This window comes from Passer montanus, unplaced genomic scaffold (genome assembly GCF_014805655.1).
Source record: "Passer montanus isolate IOZ18808 unplaced genomic scaffold, ASM1480565v1 scaffold60, whole genome shotgun sequence".
Classification (NCBI taxonomy): Eukaryota; Metazoa; Chordata; class Aves; order Passeriformes; family Passeridae; genus Passer; species Passer montanus.
This window is the reverse complement of record NW_024371038.1, coordinates 2,012,789-2,026,637: the sequence shown is the minus strand read 5'-3', so window position 1 is coordinate 2,026,637 and position 13,849 is coordinate 2,012,789. Positions and strand designations below refer to the sequence as shown.

General features: G+C 39.2%; 1 long non-coding RNA gene across 3 annotated transcripts in view; it reads left to right on the top strand.

The window, feature by feature from the left end:
* Positions 1–13,849, top strand: part of LOC120510828 — a 169,757-nt gene that overhangs the window by 119,627 nt on the left and 36,281 nt on the right. For 2 of the 3 annotated variants that reach the window (XR_005629602.1, XR_005629601.1), the window contains one exon: positions 10,069–11,472. This is a non-coding gene — a long non-coding RNA (uncharacterized LOC120510828). The remainder of the gene's footprint in view (positions 1–10,068; positions 11,473–13,849) is intronic. The other variant, XR_005629603.1, reaches the window with a different exon arrangement.

Genomic DNA, 13,849 nt, shown 5'->3' with positions numbered 1-13,849 from the left:
AGAGCTTGGTGTCATCAGGATATTGATGACATTGTAGCCGATGCCATTTCACAATATCCTCAAGTGGTTTCATATGGGTTTTGAATAAGAACAGTAACAGCAGTGAACCCTCTGGTACTTTAAAATGTGAGTTCTGGGAGAGAAAAAACATTTATCCATGCTTTTGGGATCTTCTTGACAGAAATTGTCAGAACACTTCAAAGACTTTCTTCTCTCCTGTCAGCCATTTTGCCTCAAAAGCAATGTGAAACAGCAACAGGAAGCAGACATAATGTCTGGACTTTGGTCTGACTCAGATGCAGTGGCAAAGCACAGGAAGAATTAGCAATATTAAGTTAAAATAATGTATTACATATAATGTATTATATGTATAATAATATACATATTACAGTATATGTATGTATGTATGTGGGTCTGATGAAGTCATGTATCCATACCACAACAGAAATTTCCTACCTTTGCTGCAAAATTGCTAATGTCACCAGTCTAAATCTGCAATATGACTATTAAGTGGAAGAATAAACTTTTTTGTAGTTTAGGAATTTGAGTCTCAAGAGCTATAAAATTAGAACATTCAGTACAGCTGATTGTCTGCAGAGGTCTCTCATTGAGACCCGCCTTAATAGATCACAAGACGGACAGGTATTTTCTTAGTTGGTTTAATCAACCAGTAAAAGTAACAGGTGAAGTGATGTGACCCTGGTGTGAAAAAGGGAAGTTAGATCCCACTGATGAAATGGGGGAAGAAGATATAGAATCTCACATCAGTATTAGCAGTTACTGTGTAGGCAGATGTGTCTTTTCCCCCAGGCTCACATCCATCTGGAGTTCCAACCTGCACTGTGCCAAACAATATTAAGTTAAATGCCCAGCCATTTTGTTTGGAGTGAATCACTGGTATCCATCTTTGGTTGGTACACAGATTTGCTAATAGCAATGGTATCCAGTCTTTGCTTCTTATTTAAAAAACATGTCTGTGTATTATTCATATGTCACATTCTCTGTCATCAGTGATGACAAAACTGCACTGATATATATATATATATATATATGCCTATCACATGCCTCAGCTATGATAATAGAAATAAAATAAATACTCCGGAATCTAGTTAGCTCAGCTTCCTCAACCATTTCAACATAACCACAGGGAGGGTGTCCTAGAGGCCGCAGATGCTCCACTGGAAGACTTTTCAAAATAAAGCCTTATTAGTAAGGCCATCTGACTTTTCTTCCTTCCCTACTGCGATATTTGGTGAATAAGACATAAACCATTCCAGTGAAATGTTCAGGCCTGAAAAATGGTGCATTTTGCACCAGAACCATGGAGGCTGACAGGTGCCTGGGCAGAGAAGGAGATAGATGAGTAAGGTGTTGAAGCTGGCCCACCATCATCCCTCTGTTACAGAGAGAAAGGGAGTTCTACGTACAGGAATTGATGTAGGGTAGATGTGAAGCAAAGGAGTGAAATCCATCTTGTTTTCTTCTAAGAGATGCCAGCTGAGCTGAAGTGATGCTGTGCAGTAGATTGAAATGAAAACATGCAGCTTGTGATAAGCTGACAGGAGCTGGACTGAGCATAAATAGCTTAGAAACATCAGTGGATAAAGGCAAAGCTTGTGCTTTTGTGTTTTGAAAGGACATATTTGCTATGCTTTGCTTTTTAGAATATAACACATTGTGTTAATACCAGCAACTGTATTTATAACACCTTATGCTTCCCATGTGTCAAATTTTTGTCCTTATATATGCATGTTCTCATTTTTTGAGCTATGGAACCATTATAATTATCGTTAGAACTTTGTGACCGAGGATGTGAGACTTCCTCAGCATGACTAACTGTTTTCTCAAGACGTCCTGGCTGCAGTGGTGTAACTGTGCTGACATTTGCACAGATGGGCAGATGGTACCTGGGACATGTCTGGTTGCAGTGCAGACCTGAAGATCCTAGATGAAGAAGCCAAGCCGCTGTGTTTTGGCCTGATTTATAAGACTGCTTCTCAGCAAATGTAGCCTGTGTTATCCTTTCTGCTAATGGAAAAAATGGTGAGCCACAGCAAAACAAACCCACAGCTAAAACATATGTTTTGGCCAAGGGTCATAACCATTTATATCAGAAATCTCTGTGTGTTAGTTCTATACCAACTAAAACATTTAATGTCCTCAGGTAATACAGAAGAGGGCAAACATCCACAAGTCTGATTGACTATGGGAGGTTGTAAGATATATCACAATTGGTAAATTGTGTTTGAAAACCATGCAGGATGAGAACAAAATGGTGTAACTGGGAAATATTCTTCTAGAAGTGGAATCTGAATTTTGATTTCTCATTATGTGGAATAGTTTCCTCACTCTCAAGAGAAAGGTTTTGCATCAAAGAAGCCAGCAGATGTTTTTAGGTTCACAATCCTTCAGATAGAAGAAAAAGGAGAGTAGGCATGGCATGCTTTGGCATTCATGGGACAACAAACAGATTCAGTGAAATCTTGCAGTTTCCTAATTTCAATTCCGAGAATAAATCACATCATTTTTTACAGATAACTGGCTAATGTCCACTAGCTGCTGACAAGAATTTTCTGTCCTACTTTGTGATTGACAGCTAAGTAATTTTGGATGGATTTGAGCTGAGGGAGTTGTTGTGGTCTCGCCTCCTGCATCTTGGTGCCAAGTTTCTTTGCAGCTTTGCTACCAACTTCCTGCTATGAACTTTTGTGTTCAACATCCATTATTTCACTTGAACCTGTTTGGGAAAAACTCATCATTGTAACACCGTTTTAGGAGTGGCTTTTCATGGATACAGCTAATGGAATTTGTGCAGTAAAATGCTGCTACTGAAGTCCTCTGATAAACCACACAGACTAGAAAATTACTGATGTAGGGTATAAGTGGATAGGATGCCAAATGTTATCATGTGTTTGAAACTGGTTTATGCATATACCACTCTATTTTTTTAAACAGTCCAGAGAATTACAGAAGCCTTCCACAAATATAGCTCTCTGCTGTAAGCACTGACATTATAACGAGTTTTTATATTTTTTTTCTCTCCTCTGTACTCATGTAGTCCTGGAAGAGCTCCATGGACTTCAAAAGCCGAGGCAATATTGCAATTATATAGAATTAGAATGCATTTTCTTTAGCAAAGAGATTAAGTAATGTAACAAAACCAATGAACCAAGGCCAGCTGTGGTGTAAACAGTGATTTTACTTCTTGAGCCAAATTCTTAAATGGTGGAAATGAACCTGCTGTGTTCTAACAAACCCTTTTTTTATCTCCTTTATGTCAGTAGCATAGACCAAAGGGTTGGAGTGGCAGCAAAAAAAACCCTATTTAATATCTTATATGTGGCAAAACTCTTCTACTGCATGTGTTCTTTGTTGCTGCTTTTCTTGCTGCATGCCCATTTCTGCACCTAGTGACGTGGAAACTGAACATGGCCAAAGACTGACTATACTTACAACAAGATCCATATATAAAAGGGCATTTGAATTAGTCATCACTTTGCCTATAGATTTCAGAAGTTTAGATCCCCAGCTAAGGCAGATGTAAACTTCTTTGAAGTATAAAGGTAGCTCAGGCAGGTGGGTTCAACAAGTTTTGTGTAGTAACTGGGAGCAAAGCACTGAGATAAACAGTTATGTGCTGATTCTTGTGATTAGGCCAGAAAAGCTCTCTCAGTGTTGTTGTCCTGTGCTGCAGAGATATATCTTGTAATTAAGGACTGAGTGTTTAAGGCTTTGAACACACACTTCTGTAATGAGACATCTAACAGGTGGGATTGCTGTGCCTGCAACCAGGTTTCTGTGGCTTCCTGGGATCAGCAAATATCTGTATGATGCCTGGGGAGCAAATTCTCAGCTGCTGAAGCCCCACAATTGTAAGTTGGTGTTGTTCAGGACTGTGGAGGAGTCCTGGCTCATTCCCATTCTGGAAGCAATGACTAGGAGCTGCCCTGAACCTCACATTGTCACATGTCATTGCACTGTTGTGTGCCAAAGGGTGAAGTAAGCAACACAGAGGGCATCTGGAAAGAGAGAAGACAGGAGAAACTCAGTTTGGCAGATGCTGGAGCACAGCAGGCTTCCAGCAGTTTATTTTGAGTGTATTTGTTTGCTAAATAACCATGCTTTACTGCAGTGGAGTATCTTCAGCTTCATACTTTGCTGTCATTATTAAAGACCAAAGTGGACAGCAGTTATTTGAACATGGTGGTGTTCCTGACTAGGATTCACTGTTCATTAACCTTTCAGACACTGTGATTTCTGAAGGGCTGTTTTTTCCTATTTTTTCTAATTCTTGTCGTTCTCAAACATGCCTGTTTTAATAGCAAGAAGTTAAACTGCAGAAAGGTCATGTTATCTGGTTTGTGCATAGGCTGCCTCCATCACACTTGTGTGTAATCAAAGAAAATATAATTACAGCTCTGCAAATTTGAGGCAAAATCCTGCAGTTTAGTCTGCTCGTCTTCTGCTCACATAAATGGGTGAGTCCTTGGGTTTTGCTTGGCTAACAAGTACCATCCTGTATTAACAGAGAGGAAATCTTTTTTTTAGGATTTAGAGCAGCTGGCATATTAAATCCAGTAGACAAACTGAAACTTTGGTATCAGGCAGCAATGATTCTTCAGAAATGACTGGAGCTGTACCAGTCTTACATTTCAGGACTGAGATCAGAACCAGACTCAGTCTGCTGAAAAATAAAGCAGTTCTGTCATTTGCTGGTAATGAGGAATCACTTACCCAAATCATAAATCTATGTCCAGGCTGAAGTTGTACACTATAAATATGTTACATGGACTCCATGGGGTGCTCTTCTAAACAAGCTCCACAGTGTTTACTAATAAGTCTCTTTTTTCTTCTTCATGCAGCTTGTCCTCTAAGGGTGATAGATGTTTCTGCACTAGCATTTTGATCCAATCCTATTAAAACCATTTTTAGTTCCAGGAAGACTTTTGATCTTTTTTTGTCATCCAAAACTATATACAAATATTCACAAATTCAGGGTCATGCTGTATGTAACCACATACCTGTATGTAACCACATACCTTTAAATCCAAATATTTCAGGTGGGATTTATGGGAGGGAGTGGTTTGCAGCAGGGTTTCCTAAAACAGGGTATGAAGTGCTGAGGTAAAAAAGCAAATTATTAATTCTGCTTCTAACATTAGTACCATTTTCCTTGTGAGAAGGGAGAGGATTAATAGAATAGTTTACCCAGGGAGAGAGGCACAGAGCAGAGTCATTTGCAAAGTTCTGGTTTACAGAATTTAAAAAAGTAAATGCACTTAGTCCTAAGCTGTAGATTAAGGTGTATTGTTCAGCATCAGCTGGCTCCTAGTAATCCCTGACTTTGCAATGTTTACAGCATTCTCCACTCTGGTAATGCTGCCTCAGAAACCCCTCTGCCCTATGTGAAAGTTCTGTGCACTTCTTGCTTACCAAGGGACTTAAGTTAATATAAGAGCACTCAGTGTTCTAATGTTAAATGCCAAAGGACCAATACCTTAAAGGTCTACGACTAAAAGCATCAGACTGACTACACAATTTCCTATTTACTATAGATGGTATATTTAGTAACTAATCATCCAACCTAATAATATAAAATAGTATTTGACAAAAAGGTCAAGTGTTTAATATTAGGGCTAGGAGAGTCATAAAAATCTATGAGGGGAATGCTCCATGGAACAGCCAGCCAGCTGCAGCTCCCGGCTCTGTCACTGTATCTCTCAGTTACTTCTTTCATTCTATAAAAATGTCACAGTCTCTTAAGCTCAAATGATTCCATACGCTTCCTGCTTCTGCAGGATGTAACTCTACAGTAGGCTCAGTCCCTGGTTGCCTGGCCAAACAGCTCTGTCTCTGGAACGTTCCCCTCTTTGAGTTTTCCAGAGCTCTTCAAGAAGTGTCATAGCTTATGGTGTAAACAAAAGTTCCCTGGATATTGTGGAGAACTCTGTATTTTATGGAAATCCTATTAGAATGCGGTGAAAGATACTTTTTAGATTAAATAATTGCTTTATAATACCTAGCAGACTTTATGTTCCAGGTTTGTTGGCCAAATGGACCTCAGCCAGAGGAGTGAGAGGGAGTGAACCAAACTGAGAGCTGGTGTAAATGGGCCCAACTTTCACATTCTTTTTGAACTTGACCAACACATGCAGGGACTAGAAGGAGCCACTGCTGCTGCTGATCTGTAGAGCAACCTGGGCATCAGCCATGTTTTAGAACCTCATTGTCACTGTCAAAAATGAAAACAAAACACAGAAACAGCAATTGAGACTAAATGCTGCACTCAGATCCAGACTGGAGGACACACGTACAAGATGTTATTGTTAATACTGTCCTTCCTTAGCTCCCATCTCTGATACTTTTCCCACACTGTTATTCATTACTCCCTTCATGACTGTTGCAAGTTTGGATTTTTTTATCATCTTCTATTGGCCTGCAGGGACCTCAGTTATTTTACTTCTGCCCATGGGATCCCACTTCAATTGCAGCTGATTGAATTAACATGTTTCCTTTCTGTATCTCCTGGCTGAGGAAAGTACAAGTGCTGTCATGGCCAGCAGAACAAACAGGTGACTCAGTTCCATCCTGTAACTCATTTCTGTGGCACTTTTGTAAACTCATGTGGAGTTAACAAATGTTAATGGCAGGTGGAGGGGTTTGGGGTTTTTTTCGGATCAGCAACTCTATACTATGGGGTGGCGGGTGATACTTGGAGAAAGAAAATGGGACACACCTTTTAATTCTCATGAAAGCATATTCATGGGAAGCCTTCTTACAACAACAGAGTGAGAACAAGTTAAATATTTTGTTTCAAAGGGATTATCCCTACCCAGCAGGGAACAGCTGGCATAAAACGTTGATCCACCTCCCATTGCAAACAAGAGCCAAACTCCTGTTGATTTCATTGGTACAGAATCAAGCTCTTATTAAGTCCATGGCCAGCTTTGCACAACTTCTGTCTCTGTCTGCTTCTCTTACATATAGGCCTGACCCTCTCTGGCTGTAGAGAACCCAAGATGAGTTGTAGCTGTAGAGAAACTGAGAGCATTTTAAGATATAAATGAGTAAATTAGTGTAACAGCTTTTTCCAAATATGTTCAGTTGTGGAGTAGATCACAAGCAGCCCCACTGACTTCAGTCTAGCCCATCTGTCTAGGTAGCCAAATGACAAGCAGCAAGTTGTATCCAGCATCTTGACTCACTAAAATGAGCAGCCACAAACTTCTTATTTCCTCTCCAGAGCATTCACATCAAGGCATAGGTGTATGTAGAACTGTTTAGGGAACATACATTAATTACAAAAAGAACTGGACAGTTTTTATTATCCTATTCTCTGATATTGATAGGCTTCCTGTTACCCACATCCAGTCCTTTCATGGTTATATTCTTTGAATGTGTTTCTGCTAAGTGGCAGAGCAGGCTGAAACTGTTAGTGCCTAGGAATTGGGGGAAATGTAATAACAAGTGATTGGGTTGTTAAGAACCTCATTGTACATGACAGTGAAAAAACTGGGCCTGTACTGTCATATGTCATCTAAAAGTTAGCACTATGAACAAGATGTTTTCATATCCTTTCTAATACTTTGAGATAGACCAAAATTTATCATAGCTACCTTCATTTTACTCAGTTAATAATGGATGATCAGTGAAACATTTTGGAATAAGAAAGCTAGATGATTCATGGAACCTCTGCTGTGAAAGGTTTTCAGTTTAAAATACAAAAAAAGAAAGTAAAGGTAGCTGTATCTTTTAAAAGACAAAAAAATATGTAGGAGAGATGAGAAGTTTAATTGAATAACATAGATTGTGAGATCATCATACAGGTTTGATTTTTTGATAATCAGATTGAGTTTCATTCATGTTCAACATTTGCATGAATTCTCAGACAATGAAACTGTCTTTGTGGGCCTTTCTTTGACTTCATGGCCATTATGATTTTCAGGGATGAAAGTCATGCTTTGATGATAATGGTGTGATTGTATGGGTGCTGTATAAACTGCAGTTTTTAACTGCTGGGGAAGGTGCTGTGTAAAAAGCTGTGTTTCTTCTTCTTTATTAGAACTGATCCAAGATATAAAGAGTCCAAAGTCTTGCTCAACTGTTCATGGATAAGAAGGTATCCAAAAATTTTGCCACAGCAAAATTACATAGCATCCCTGTTATGCACACACCTCTGATAAGTCTGCACTATGAATAAAGGGTCAAATTCTCTTCTGGAAAAAAAAAATCACAATCTTTTTTTTGTGTTTGTTGAGCTTCCACTACCTTTTCCAGCAGAGACCTTGGTTACTATTACAGAATTCATGTAAAGAGGCAGGTCTTTACTCTCCAAATTCTACCATCAATGTTTGGAGACTTCTTGTATCTTTGTACCACTGCACAGAAAGTAGTATAATATGATTCATGCATGACTTCATCATAAAACTTCAACTTCTGGAGCCTGTGCGTGGGGAATTAAGTGTCCCATTTAGTAGTCTGTAATAATAATTGTCATTCCTCTTGCATCTTATTCACAAGTGTGTAAGGGTCCTGTTTCTGAAAGACTGGACATGCTGAACCACTGTTCTGGACTAGTACTTTAGTCCCTGTGCTTTTGTATTGTTAGAGCTACTTCTTTTGAACTTCATGGCTGGTTAAAAGTTTGAGGTACTCTAGGTTGTACTAATTATGAGGAGAAAGTGTTGTGAGAGTCACAAACTGCTTTTATGTAACTATGTATCTACAAAGAAAGGACAAAGAGTTTTTCTGACCCCTGGACAAGTCAAACAGCTATAAAAATGAAATAAGTTCATCCAATTGCCCATGAGACCTCTTTTATCCAGAGCCCACTGCTTATACTCACCCTTGGCCTCTCATAGGGATGCACTGGCTGTATGTCCTGCCACCTCTCTTCCTTTCTGCAGTGCCTCTGTGGCTTTTCTTCCCACCTGTTCTGGTGGTCTCTCAGTGTAATATTCAGGAACTGTGCTTCTGTCATAGTTCATGTCTCTGATCAGACTGGCCTTGTCTTTGCTGTGTGCAGCGACACGTGCCTGCACTTTGCTTGAAGACTGAGTATCTTCAGCGAGGAGTTGAGTTGTTCCTTCCCAGCCAACTCAACTGAAGGGCAATGACTACAACCAGCTCTGACAATGTTTCATCCATACATTTCTACATCTGGTTTATATCAAAATTATTCCCATAATTCCTGCCATCATGAAAAAGCAAGACTGAAAAGAAGAGGAATAATCATAGAGTGGTTTAAAATTGTATACTAGGAATAATTAAATTTTTAGTTAGAGACTTCTGTCATTTCTCTATTTTCACTCACTATGAGGAGGACAGCATGTTCTCATCTCTGTAGAGTCACATAAATTACTTTATTAAAGTGCATGTTGCAGAGCTTAATCTGGACATTTTGAACCTCCTTGCTGTTTTCTCAAGGTATTTTTGAGATGAAGAAAAAAAAAAAAAGAGTAAAAAGAGTCCTGTGCTTATTTCATCTTCTTATATTGTAGATATATTTTCCAGACATTTGCAAATAGAGTAAAGAACAAGAGTTCTTCAGCTATTTAAAGTCTTTGAAAGAAGAAAGGCAGTTTAGATTACCAGCAGCCTACAATGTGCATGGCACAAAAATGTCAGTTTTAATGGCAAAGTTCAGGATAAAACTGTGTCAGCTAATTTAATCATTTACCATGAAATACCAGTTATCTTAATCTTACATGCAGTCCTTAAGTCTGCTGCATATTTTTGTGTAATTGAATCCTGTCCCTGAAAGGGAGAAAGCAGGGAATTTGCTTTTTAGTGAAAAGTTAGGCTCTAAATGTTCCTGTTTATAAATTGTACTTGTGGCATTGTCAGATATTTTGATAGTGAGCAGCTAATATTTCTGATGAGTCTATTTTTTCTCTGTTTCCTATTTGTCTTCCATGCTACAGAAATCATATTAGTATTCAGTTTCTATGGAACTTAACCGAATTCTCTGGAAAAAAACTGCAGATATTGTTCCCAGAACTTAAGGCAAATAAATTAGTATCTAACCCAGATGACACATTTTATTCATGTGGTTTGCTTTCCGTCTAGATACCTGATGTATTACTTCATCAGCAAATTCAACAAGGCCAAGATGTCTTCATTTTCCTTCAGAGCAAGAGCTGTAAGAGCAGTGTGGTGGAAGTATTGGTCTTCTGTGGCCAGCCGGTGAGAGCCCATCAACAGCTGTGATGAGCAGAGCAGACACGGGAGACAGGAGGCAGCTGAAGCCAAAGAGGACCCACGCCTGGAGCTGTGTCTGTGTGATTGGAGCAGAGAGAGGCCAGGACCCAAGGAAATCCCAGCAGCAAGGGAAAAAAACAGATTGACTCTCAGTGACTCATTTAGCTCCTGGATTGGACAGATCTCTCCCCTGCTGGCAATTTGGCTGAGCATCAATGGACAGATACCAGGATGAATAGCTTAAAATAATTAGGGGTTGGGAATTTGCAAAACTGCTAGCTATCCAATTCTTTACTGTGCAATGCGAGGCAGAAAAAAGAAATTACATTTAGGTTATTAAATATTAAGTCAGTGGATTTACTTCCATTTGGTGCAGAACAGGAAACTGGCTAAAATTCAACATTTATATCATTGTGTTGATGGTCTGTTTATCACTGAGCAAGTAAGTGCTTTTTGGCAGGTCAAGCTCTTTGACACATGGGGCAAATGTGTGCTTAATTTCTCCCAAACAGAAGAATTAATATAATAATAATTAACACAGATGAGAGCAGAATTAAAATCAAGTACAGTCAGGAGTTCAGTTTAATGCCAGGTGTCTCACATTTTAGATGTTCTGGGGCCACATTTTTCCTGTTGAAGGTAGCAAGTGCCTTTGGCACTTATGGGACCTGAAGTGGGCCTTAGATGTAAAGAGACAGGATTCCCTGTAGTTTCTATTCAATGCACAAAACCAGAAGCAACAGGCTCATTTAGTATCAGTAAAGGTCAGTTAAAATTATAGAGACATCCTTTGGAGCAAATCCTCTGCCTTGTATTTGCATATTTATGAATTAGAGATTACGACAGGCTATTTCATTTATTAGAGCAGCACTGCTATAGTTAATAGTCTGTCAGTACTTCCATTATAAACCCCATTTTTCAGTGTTTAATATCTCAGCCATTTAAAATCACATCAGGAAACAAGTTGGTCTTAGGTTTCTGGCCAGGTGCAATTTTTTGTTATGGATTATTTTCAATAATGAAATACTGCTCATCATATATGCAGATGAGCCACAGCATTTCTGTTGGAGGAAAATAGCAGGGTGTGTAGATTCATTGTGGTTTTGTTTTTTTCTTTAGGAAAGAAGGGAAAAGAGGGATTTGACCAATCATGTCAACTGTGGCCTTATGTTTAAAGAACAGTTTTTCAAGTAACTGCTCTCAGAGGAAAGGCTGGTTCTCAGTGGGAAATCAGGTTGCTGTTTGCTTGCCAGTGCTGACCAAGGTAAACAGGTGAGGATGGCTGCCCTGTCCCTCTGATATTTCTTCTCTACCAGTCATGGGTAAAGCACCCCAGGCAAGAAAGCAGTGAACATAAAAGAGCCTTTAGAAGTAACAGGAGTCCCAATTACAAATTCAGAAATCTGGCCTCTTTTTAAGTGTCTGCCAGCAGCAAAGAAGTGCAGTACTGCCCTGACTTTATTGCTGATATTTGGGGTAGAGGGGTTGCTAAGGCTTAAGGGGCAGTTATGAAGCAACTTGCACGTGTCCCTAAACTGAACAATGTCATTTATTTCAGCAGTCTCACATCACTATCCTTCCAAACAGCCCCACTTTGCTTTTATAGAAGTGTTAGTTTACTAGAAAGTAACTGCCTGGCAAGGGCAAATGTTCAGACTAAAATACCAATTTTTAAAATGCTAGCAAAAAGTTGCTCTTCAGAGTAGCTGAAAGAAACTGCTCTTGCACTATAACCTTTTGGCCTATGAAAAGAGAAACAGTCCAAACAGAAACTCCTGGGGAGTGGTTTGTTTTCAGTCTTGAAATCATTTGCTGCCTCAGTAACTGACAAGGTAGAAATCAAATTCATTACGAGAAAAAAAAAAATGAAGCTATGGGCAGAATATCTTTTGCTCTTTTGCTTCACAAACGCAGTTAGAGGTGGGAACATAGTCTATATTTTCCATCTTTCTCACCATAAAGGTCTATGTGCACAACTGAGGGTTCCAGGGAAACTAGCAATGGCAGGCCAGAAACACTCTGAAACATCATACTTAATCCACTTGGAGCATTGCAGCTAATCAAACTGTGCCCTAGGCAAGACCCAGGGCTTGGCCTCTGTGCCACCTTCTGTAAATTTTGACTGAATTAAGATTAACAACAAGTTTAGAAGTTACGTTACACAAACATTTTTTTAAGTACATGTAAGACAAGATTGCAACAAAAAGCCTCTGATCTTAAATCCCCAAATCCAAATGGTGAGCCAGACTTCTCATCCAGTCTCTCATCAACATCATGAGAACCAAGAGACCGGATCAAGACACTCCACTCAGGCTTATGGAAAATCTGTTCCAGATCCAAGTGGCAAGGACTACTCAGCAGCGCTTTCTTAAAACAACAGTTTTTGGGATATTTTGTGACTAATTGCTAACTAAAAGTCCATTTCCCAGACTCCTTCCAGAGTTGCCATTGTAAAGAACAATCTTCCTTCCCTAGGCACATCACAGTGCCTTTTCAGCCAAAAATTATCTCTGGTCATGATAAGTGATCATAACTCAGGAGACAGACTACAGAAATTCTGTTTTGAATATCAAATTACTTCAACAGTTTTATAAAAAAGGTATAACCCAAAGTAAGGGGGAGAGGGGGTTTCTGCCAAACATGTATAAAATGTCTTACATTTTAAAATTATGTATGAAGTATTACATGCTATTTGCTGGAAACTCTGTCCAGGCTCAGTAAGCTATTTGGACAGCCTTGTTTACTAGATATATTTGTTATTCTTTGTCTTTAATTTGCAGTGACATAAAATCTTGCACAACTGACTTGAGTGCATCTTTGAATGCTAAAAATACTAATTATTGTATAATTAGTCAACAGGATGTGTGTAATTGTGCAATACCAGCATTCCTGGGTGTGGTTAAGTACATAGGTAGAATGCCAACAGTCATCTAGATGTAGTATTATACAATTACACAGCAACATACACCCTGGGTGGATACTGTAATTATATTTTACATTTAAACAATAGCTACATTAGAAAAATGGAACTTATTATTTTTAAAAATATCTTCCCACAGGCATGGATCATCGTAGGTGATGGTAATAATATTGCCCAAATAGAGTATCTTCCATGTCCCAAGGGACTCAGTCTTCTTCATAAACATACAAATAGGAGACAGAAACCAGACATAAAGAGCCCTTCTTTCACTCATGGCATAAAACCACCCCAAAACAGACACCTGACAATTGCTGAGTCATGCACTGGAATAACTGAAGGCAGAGAACCACCAGGAAGCACTTTCTATCTCTTGAAGAATCACATGAGATTAACCAGAATGTGACTAGAACTGTTATATTTTTATGACTTACCAGACATCAGGACAATCCTTAAACCATGTTGGAAACAGATCCAAACAGTGAGTCAGATTCTTCTTTGAACTTACCCAGGAAGATCTAGGTTACAGCCATCAAATATCTTGAGCATTTGAGTTAATTCTGATCTCTGCTAAGATTTACTGTGAATGTGGTGTGAAAGTCTGCTGCACTCCCAGCCAAAACCTCCCTGCCTGGTCATCCCTCATTCTTCCTATGGTACATCTGCAGTGACTGACGGTATGCATGTCGCTGGGGCCAGCAGTACAGAGATGGTAACTAATGCAGTACAAAC